The 7,340-nt window shown below is 35.9% G+C and overlaps 1 pseudogene across 1 annotated transcript; it reads right to left on the reverse strand.

Annotated features, from left to right (window-relative positions):
- Positions 1-512: 512 nt before the first annotated feature.
- LOC149547191 (putative pentatricopeptide repeat-containing protein At3g49142 pseudogene) lies at positions 513-3,811 on the reverse strand (annotated as a pseudogene). The gene has a single exon (XR_016353840.1). The product of XR_016353840.1 is annotated as a putative pentatricopeptide repeat-containing protein At3g49142 pseudogene (transcript).
- Positions 3,812-7,340: the final 3,529 nt, after the last annotated feature.

The raw sequence follows: 7,340 nt of genomic DNA on the forward strand, positions 1-7,340 counted from the left end.
GATTTGACAATGTAGTCCCTTCCTTCATTTTCAGCTTGTAAAGCTTCTTCATAATAAAGATTTTATTCATTGCCGATGATGTCTGATACATGCTTTGAAGTTTATCCCAAACTTCTTTTGTTGTCTTTTCGTTCAATACATTGAACAAGATGTTTTGAGATAGCAAAAGAAAAAATGATGTCTTCGCCTTCTCATTAGTCTTTTCCCAATCTTCATCTGTCATTGCAGCCGGTTTCTTGGCTTTTCCTTCGATTGCCATTGACAAGTCTTGCTTAACCAGTAAGGAATGCATCTACACCTCCCATAGGCTGAAGTTCTTGCCCGCGAATTTCTCTACTTTCGCATCCTCCATTTTTCTGGAAATTCAACACCGATTTCCAAACAGCACAACTTGTGCTCTAATACCAATTGAAAGGATTGAATTACGAAAATAGAATACAACAGATGAATCGAATGCATAAACAAGAGAAAAGTGCAACATGAGTTTTATCCTGGTTTACCACAATTGTAGCTACGTCCAGACTGAGCAGAGTATTCTATTGATGTGTAAAAGTTCGAGTTACAAATGATGCAGGAGCAGTATATAAAAAGGACTCCAGTTACATTACAAATGAAGAGTCTCGTAAAACCAAGAGACACACAATTGAAGGGAAATACATATTATGACTGTTGGCCTTCATACAATAACAGTATTTATTTTTGTTCCCACGTTAATCATGCATGTACAATGTCAATGGTCAAAAATATGTCAGCTTTACGAGGAAATTCTAATCCCTAGTTGAGAAACTCCTATTTCATGGATTTCTCTACAAGCTTGTTTCATGGAAGCTAGCTGCACACAACCTGATGCTCTTAGAAGAGAGAAGCTTTGTCAGCATTTATAGGACTCAGCCTTATGGGGTTGGAATTCAACTTCTACATCTTAGAGTATTTCTGCAGACAGGTCAATACCATTCATTAGTTCAATGGCCTCTTCATTTGCTCAACATTAATCTTCCAAAAGTTTCACTCCATTCAACTGAACCTTTTTCAGATCTATTTTCCTTAGTTTGTTAAAGAAATCACAATCATGTCTGCAGCTCTGCTAGCGCTATTATCCTCAAGTGGAAAAAGGGAAATCCCAGGAAAATTACCATGATCCAGTTCTAAACATATCTTCATAATTTATTTGATTTAGACTCACCAGAAATCTCCACAAGAACACTTTCCATCCTTGAAATGATGGTAACGATTGTTATCCCTCAGAATAATTTCCCTAGAAATTATCTTGGAGATGAACTTACCAGCAGTGTGGCAATCTCCACATATGCGAAGGTTTTTGGTCACTCGGATGATTGTACCAGGGTGTGTGTTCATAAACCCAAATGCAATGGCTAGTTTCTCACTATGATGGCTAAGAATTAGTTCTTTTTGCTCTTCCTCAACATCATTCAGGACAAAGCTTAAGTCGGGAACATATCCTAATACTTTCATTTGCATGGATAATATCTTTAATGTGTCATATATTTTCTCCGTTTGAGGATGTGACCTATCTCCGACAAGGAAAGTGTGAACTTTTCTATTGACCTCAATCCAACTGCATCCGGGATTCTTTTTCACGTTTTTCTCTTTCATTATTTTCCGCACTTCTTCAATGCCTCCCCAGTTTCCAACAGATGCATAAATGTTGGATAGCAGGACATAAGGGAAATCGTTTTCGGGATTCAATTCAAAAAGGTAATTTGCAACACGTTCTCCCAAATCTACATTTTTATGTACTCTACAGGCAGCAAGCAAAGAACCCAGCACTTTGGCATCAGCCTTCATTGGCATTTTGTTGATAAAGTCTTCTGCCTCATCAAGATTCCCCGCACGGCCAAGAAGGTCAACCATGCAGCCATAATGCTCCATGGCTGGTGTGAGGTTATAATTTTGTATCATGCAATCAAAATATTTTTTTCCTTCATTCACTAGGCCGGCATGACAACATGCATGTAAAACACAGAGAAAAGTGATAAGGCATGGGTTTGTACCAGAGTGTTGCATCTGTTCGAAGAGATTGAGGGCCTCCTTTGCACAGCCATTCATACCATATCCTCCAATTATAGATGTCCAGGACACACCATCATGTTTTTGCATTTTGTCAAATATACAGCGTGCTTCCTTTATGCTTCCACATTTTGCATACATGTCCATGAGAGCATTTGAAACGGTGGAATGGGACTCTAATTGCATTCTAACAATTTCCTTGTGTACCTTCTTACCCTGTTCCAGAGCAGCCAACTTGCCACACGCTGGTAGAACACTGACAAATGTCTTCAATTCCGGCCTTACACCAGCAAGTTCCATTTGTTGGTAAAGCTCCACGGCTTCTTTACAATGTCCATTATGTGCATATCCTGCAATCATTGCTGTCCAAGGTGCTGTAATCTTCTCTGGCATTTCCTGAAAAACCTTTAGGGCTTCTTCAACCTGACCATTTATCATATATCCTGCAATCATGGCTGTCCATGATATGCCAGTCCGCTGCTGCATTTTCTCAAATAAAACACGCGCCTTCTCTATCTTTCCACATTTTACGTACATATCTACAAGAGCATTTTCCACCAAGATATCATGTTTTAATCCACTTCTGCTTAACTGATTATGGATTTCAACGCCTTGTTCCAGATCTGACAAGCTGGCGCAGGCTGAGAGAGCACTTGTGAAGGTTTTCAAGTTCGGCATCACTTCCACTTGCTTCATTTGGTGAAACATGTCTAGGGCTTCTTCAACGAGCCCATTCTGTTCACACCCTGCAATAATACTTGTCCATGACACCACATCTTGTTGCGGCATTCTGTCAAACACATGAAGTGCATCTTCCATGCTTCCACATTTTACGTACATATCTACAAGTGCATTCCCGACAAATAAATCCGACATCAGTCCTCTTCTAACTGCTTGTGCATGGACTTCCAGTCCCTCCTCCAAAGATGCGATCCTACCAATTGCTGAAAGAATGGCAGAGAAGGTAAAGTGGTTGGGTTGAATGCTTTCCCTCTGCATTTGGGAAAACAACCCTAGTGCCGTTGCAACTTGCTCGCTGCTAGCATATGCTGAAATCATAGCAGTCCATGAAATCACATTTCTTTCAGGCATTCCGTCAAACACTTCACGAGCATCCAACAAGCTTCCACACTTGTTATACATGGTGATAAGCGTATTGAACAGAAACGTTTCTGACTTAAATCCTCTCATATTCATATGCGTATGGATTAATTTACCCTCCGACAGTGCTTTTTTATCGATACAGCTTTGCAGAAGACATGAATATGTAGAAGGTTCTATTCGCTGTTCCATAATTTGTAAAGTATTTATGGCTTCTTTTAGTAGTCCCTGTTTACAGAGAGATTTCACCTTGTCGTTAGAGTGAATTTGGCTCTGGCCTAGGTTTCTTTGACGAGCAATGGTTCCAATTGTCTTTCTATCCTGTTGAAACATTAATCCAACCAGCAATGCAATTTTTTTGTGTTTCTTTAATAGCTGCGAGGTGGCCATTGACTCGTCTGTTGAATTTATAGACTATAGCAAACCAGGCCTCTGTAATTATCATCTTGGTGTAACATGAGGGATTTGCAGTTCATTTAAATGTATACTGCAACAGCCTAAGTTACATTACCTTTTTGCAGTCATTTAATGAAAAAATCCCTCGTACTTTAAGGGTTCCTTCCTTGAAAACTGAACCTCTAATTTTTAGTTTAGACATAGTGGAATAGTGGAAAACCTTTTAGGATTTTCTTTCCTTGAAAACTGGAAAAATATTTTTTCAAAACTGGAACAAAATTTACTAGTCCGCTGGATCGTAGGACGTTTTCCACTATTCCACTATTCTTAAAAAATAAATAGAGGATTTTAGGATCCAAAACAATTTCATTTTCTAAGAGCTAAGATCCATAGAAAAAATTTGAGTTAAGAATAGTATGTTCTAATCAAAATTAAATATTTATTTAGTTAATATATTTTAATAATATTATAATTTTGTGAAAGAAGTTAATATAAGATGATTTATAGACAAGAGTCTACCAAATAACGAATGAGAGGTTTTGGGTTCTAATTTATTTGAGTTTAATAAATAATAAAAATAATTAATCTTGGCTTGGGCCTCTTACCAATCAAAAAATATATAGATAATTCATGTTTTTCCAAAAAGCATATAAAGAAGTATCATGGATGATAGGTCAATTCCACCTTTTCTAATTTTGCTCCTCGATGTCAATAGAGAAAGGGAATTAAAAGAAAAGTGGAGAATATTTTCTTCCCCAATTTCTCATTAAACACATTTAGAATGATCTTGAATTTATTTTTTAATATTATCCCAAGTGAAGCATTTCCTTGACATAATAATTTGAAAAAAAGATTACACTTGATCAATTTAATTTATTTTAATTCTTTTCAATACTAAGGAAAATCTCTACTCGCACCTTTCTTGTGCCTAGAAACCAATATCCGAGAGTAATCAATTGGGCTCCTTTAGGATCAATATCCATGCAAGAACATCTCTTCCTTCAATGAACGATAAGGCTAATCAACCAAAATGGAAACATAGGTATCTCACTCATCAAATATTCCTCCTTTAGGTCAATTGTTACGATGATTTCTTAAAACTCATAACTTTAAACCACCTTGCAACTATAATTATATTTCGCTCAATGGTTGGAAATGGGGAAAGAAAGAAAATATGGGAATGAAGATTCTAGAAGTCATTTTTGTACATGGTAAAAAGAAGAGCAAAGACAAGGGGGTTGATTAGTCCTCTTTTTTGAAACATGCACATTCATAAGGAAAATGTCCCAATAGGCTCAAGTGGGGACCTAAGCAATGAATGGATAATGATCCTTCACTAAAATGTGATTGGAAATGGAGAAGAGAAAAGTTATAATGTAGATGACACAGCAGAAGAATAAAGACAAAACTAGAAATAAAAGATTGATAATTAACTGTCAAAAACTAGAAATGAGTTGAATTGGGGTCTAGATTGTTCTACTGACTTGTGATTTAAATTTGGGTTGAAATTCATGGGTACATAATGTTTCAAACATCCTATACCTAGGTACGAAATGTTTTGGGCATTGTGTACTTAGCACTTTTGACCAAAAATTTTGAGGTTTCTAACTATTCCTGATATAGTTGAAAAAGTTCTAACAACTCTATAACTTGTTCTTACACATAGAAAATGGGGAAAAGGTTTGGTAAAAGCGGTTTAGAAATCAACCTTTAAATTAATAGAAATTGCATTATACAATAAAGTATGTGGAAATATAAATGTTTCATTCACCTTGCAAAAAGCCTGATGAATGGACATAGAAATCACTAATACCCTTGAAGATATTTGGATGTGCTTGGAATCAAAGAGTTGGCATTGAAGTGTAGAATATTGTTATAGTTTCACAATACATGCCCCATTTCAAGAACTTGCCTGAAATAGTATTGTTGTCTCACTCGTATGAACATAACAAAGGGTCTAAGTAAGAGAATTGTGATAGCTCTCTTTCAAATAGGTATTATATGAACACCAAGGCAATCAAACTATATCTTGAGGCAATCAACACATGTAGAAAACCTAAAATTTATAATGGAAAGTATTATCTCATGAGCCAACTCTAAGATTACCCTTGCAATCTCTATGGATCCTGATTGCCTTGTGACTCTATGTAGTATCATTAATCCTCTCATACAAACAAGGATACTAACAATGCAAAACCTCAATCAAGCATCTTCTCCCACTCCCATCCTAGTCTAAATTAACATTCAAGGCATGGGTGAGGAACACATTATCTTATTAACCCCATTTATGTTTATGTGTTTACCTATCAAGTAACTTACAATGAGTTACCGTAACAACCTCTTTAGGGCCCTGACCCTCATTGTATTTCACTTTTCCCCTATACACATAGATGGACTACCCTATGCTCATAAGTCAATATATCTCAGAAAACCTGATGCAGGGGACTCCCCTTAATACCATAAACTCATAACAGAAAAAAAGAAACAACGACAAATGTGAGAACAAAATATGAACTTCTTATTATTGCCACAAATGCAAAATTATAGAATTCTCAATTACAATATGCTAACCCAAATGGGTGCCTTCATTACAGTAATCTTTAGGACAGTGTTGTGAGCTATCACCCAGAGCTATCCTAGACAATGTTTGGGCATTTCTTAAATAGGTAGTTTTATGCCGCTCGGGAAGGTTCTAGATGCTCAAACTTAATACCTAGGCCGACAGACCCTAACAATACACAAAGTCGGCCAAATACATTTTTGACAAATTATTTTAGAAATTTCAGTAGCCCAACTTTCGAAAGCCATAACTCATGAACTGTTGCTCCGATTAGCTATTATAACCACTTTTCGAAAATGCCAACTCTTGATCTATAGGCTTGAAATAGTGCTAGCGCCCTTTCGTCAAGTTTTCAAACCTCATCTAGGCACTCTAAGGCCTCCAACAATGAGCCTGAAGATTTTTCTACAATTTTTTTTTCATCGAAAATATGCAATAACTTCTCTGATACTAATGCTTGAGCAATGAGATTTTTATGGTAGGCTTACAACTCTAAAATGAACCTTCCTGTAGAAAATGAGAACATTCTAAGCTCGTATGACAAAATAGTAAGTTCCAAAAAATAGTAACCACCCTGTCTACTAGTCATTATTAAAATAGAAAAGGCTAAAAATAAAATATTTTTGGGTGATGCAAGATTTCTCTTACACCCAAGATGCTCCTCCATCAAAACCATAATAGACACATTCGGTTTTATAATAGATAACTGGAACATGTCATTGGTCCTCAAACTAAGAGATCATAAAAAATTCTCAAATAATCACATAAATGAGCTTCACATTAAGGATGGGTTTCATGATTAGAAACACACAATACATCAAGACAATAACTATGTCCCTAGCCTTTGGTGCACAATCTTAAATGGCCAACTAATTTTCCCAGTAACCATCATAAGGTAAACTTCTCATGATTCCAAAAACAACCATGTATAAAACATAAGTTTTCATTCATTTACTAATTCACTTATTGTCTATTGTCTATTTTGGCTACAAAAGTATGCCTATATCGTTTAAGTTGTTATAAAAAAGTAGTTACTCCAAATTCATTATTTTAAGAAATTTGTTTATTTCAAACATAATAACTAATCTTATTGATAAATTATTAATCAAAAATATAAATTATAAAACATTAATGTTAATTAAATTAAATTATAAAAAATATAGGGTTATGCAACTGTATGACTCCCAAGGGTGAGGAGTTCATCATCTAAAGTCGTAGACAATGTAGACCCCATGGCTTTTCTTCCTTACTAGAC

The sequence above is a fragment of the Cupressus sempervirens genome, chromosome 7 (assembly GCF_028749045.1).
Source record: "Cupressus sempervirens isolate cs-2001-9-10 chromosome 7, ASM2874904v1, whole genome shotgun sequence".
NCBI classification, from domain to species: Eukaryota; Viridiplantae; Streptophyta; class Pinopsida; order Cupressales; family Cupressaceae; genus Cupressus; species Cupressus sempervirens.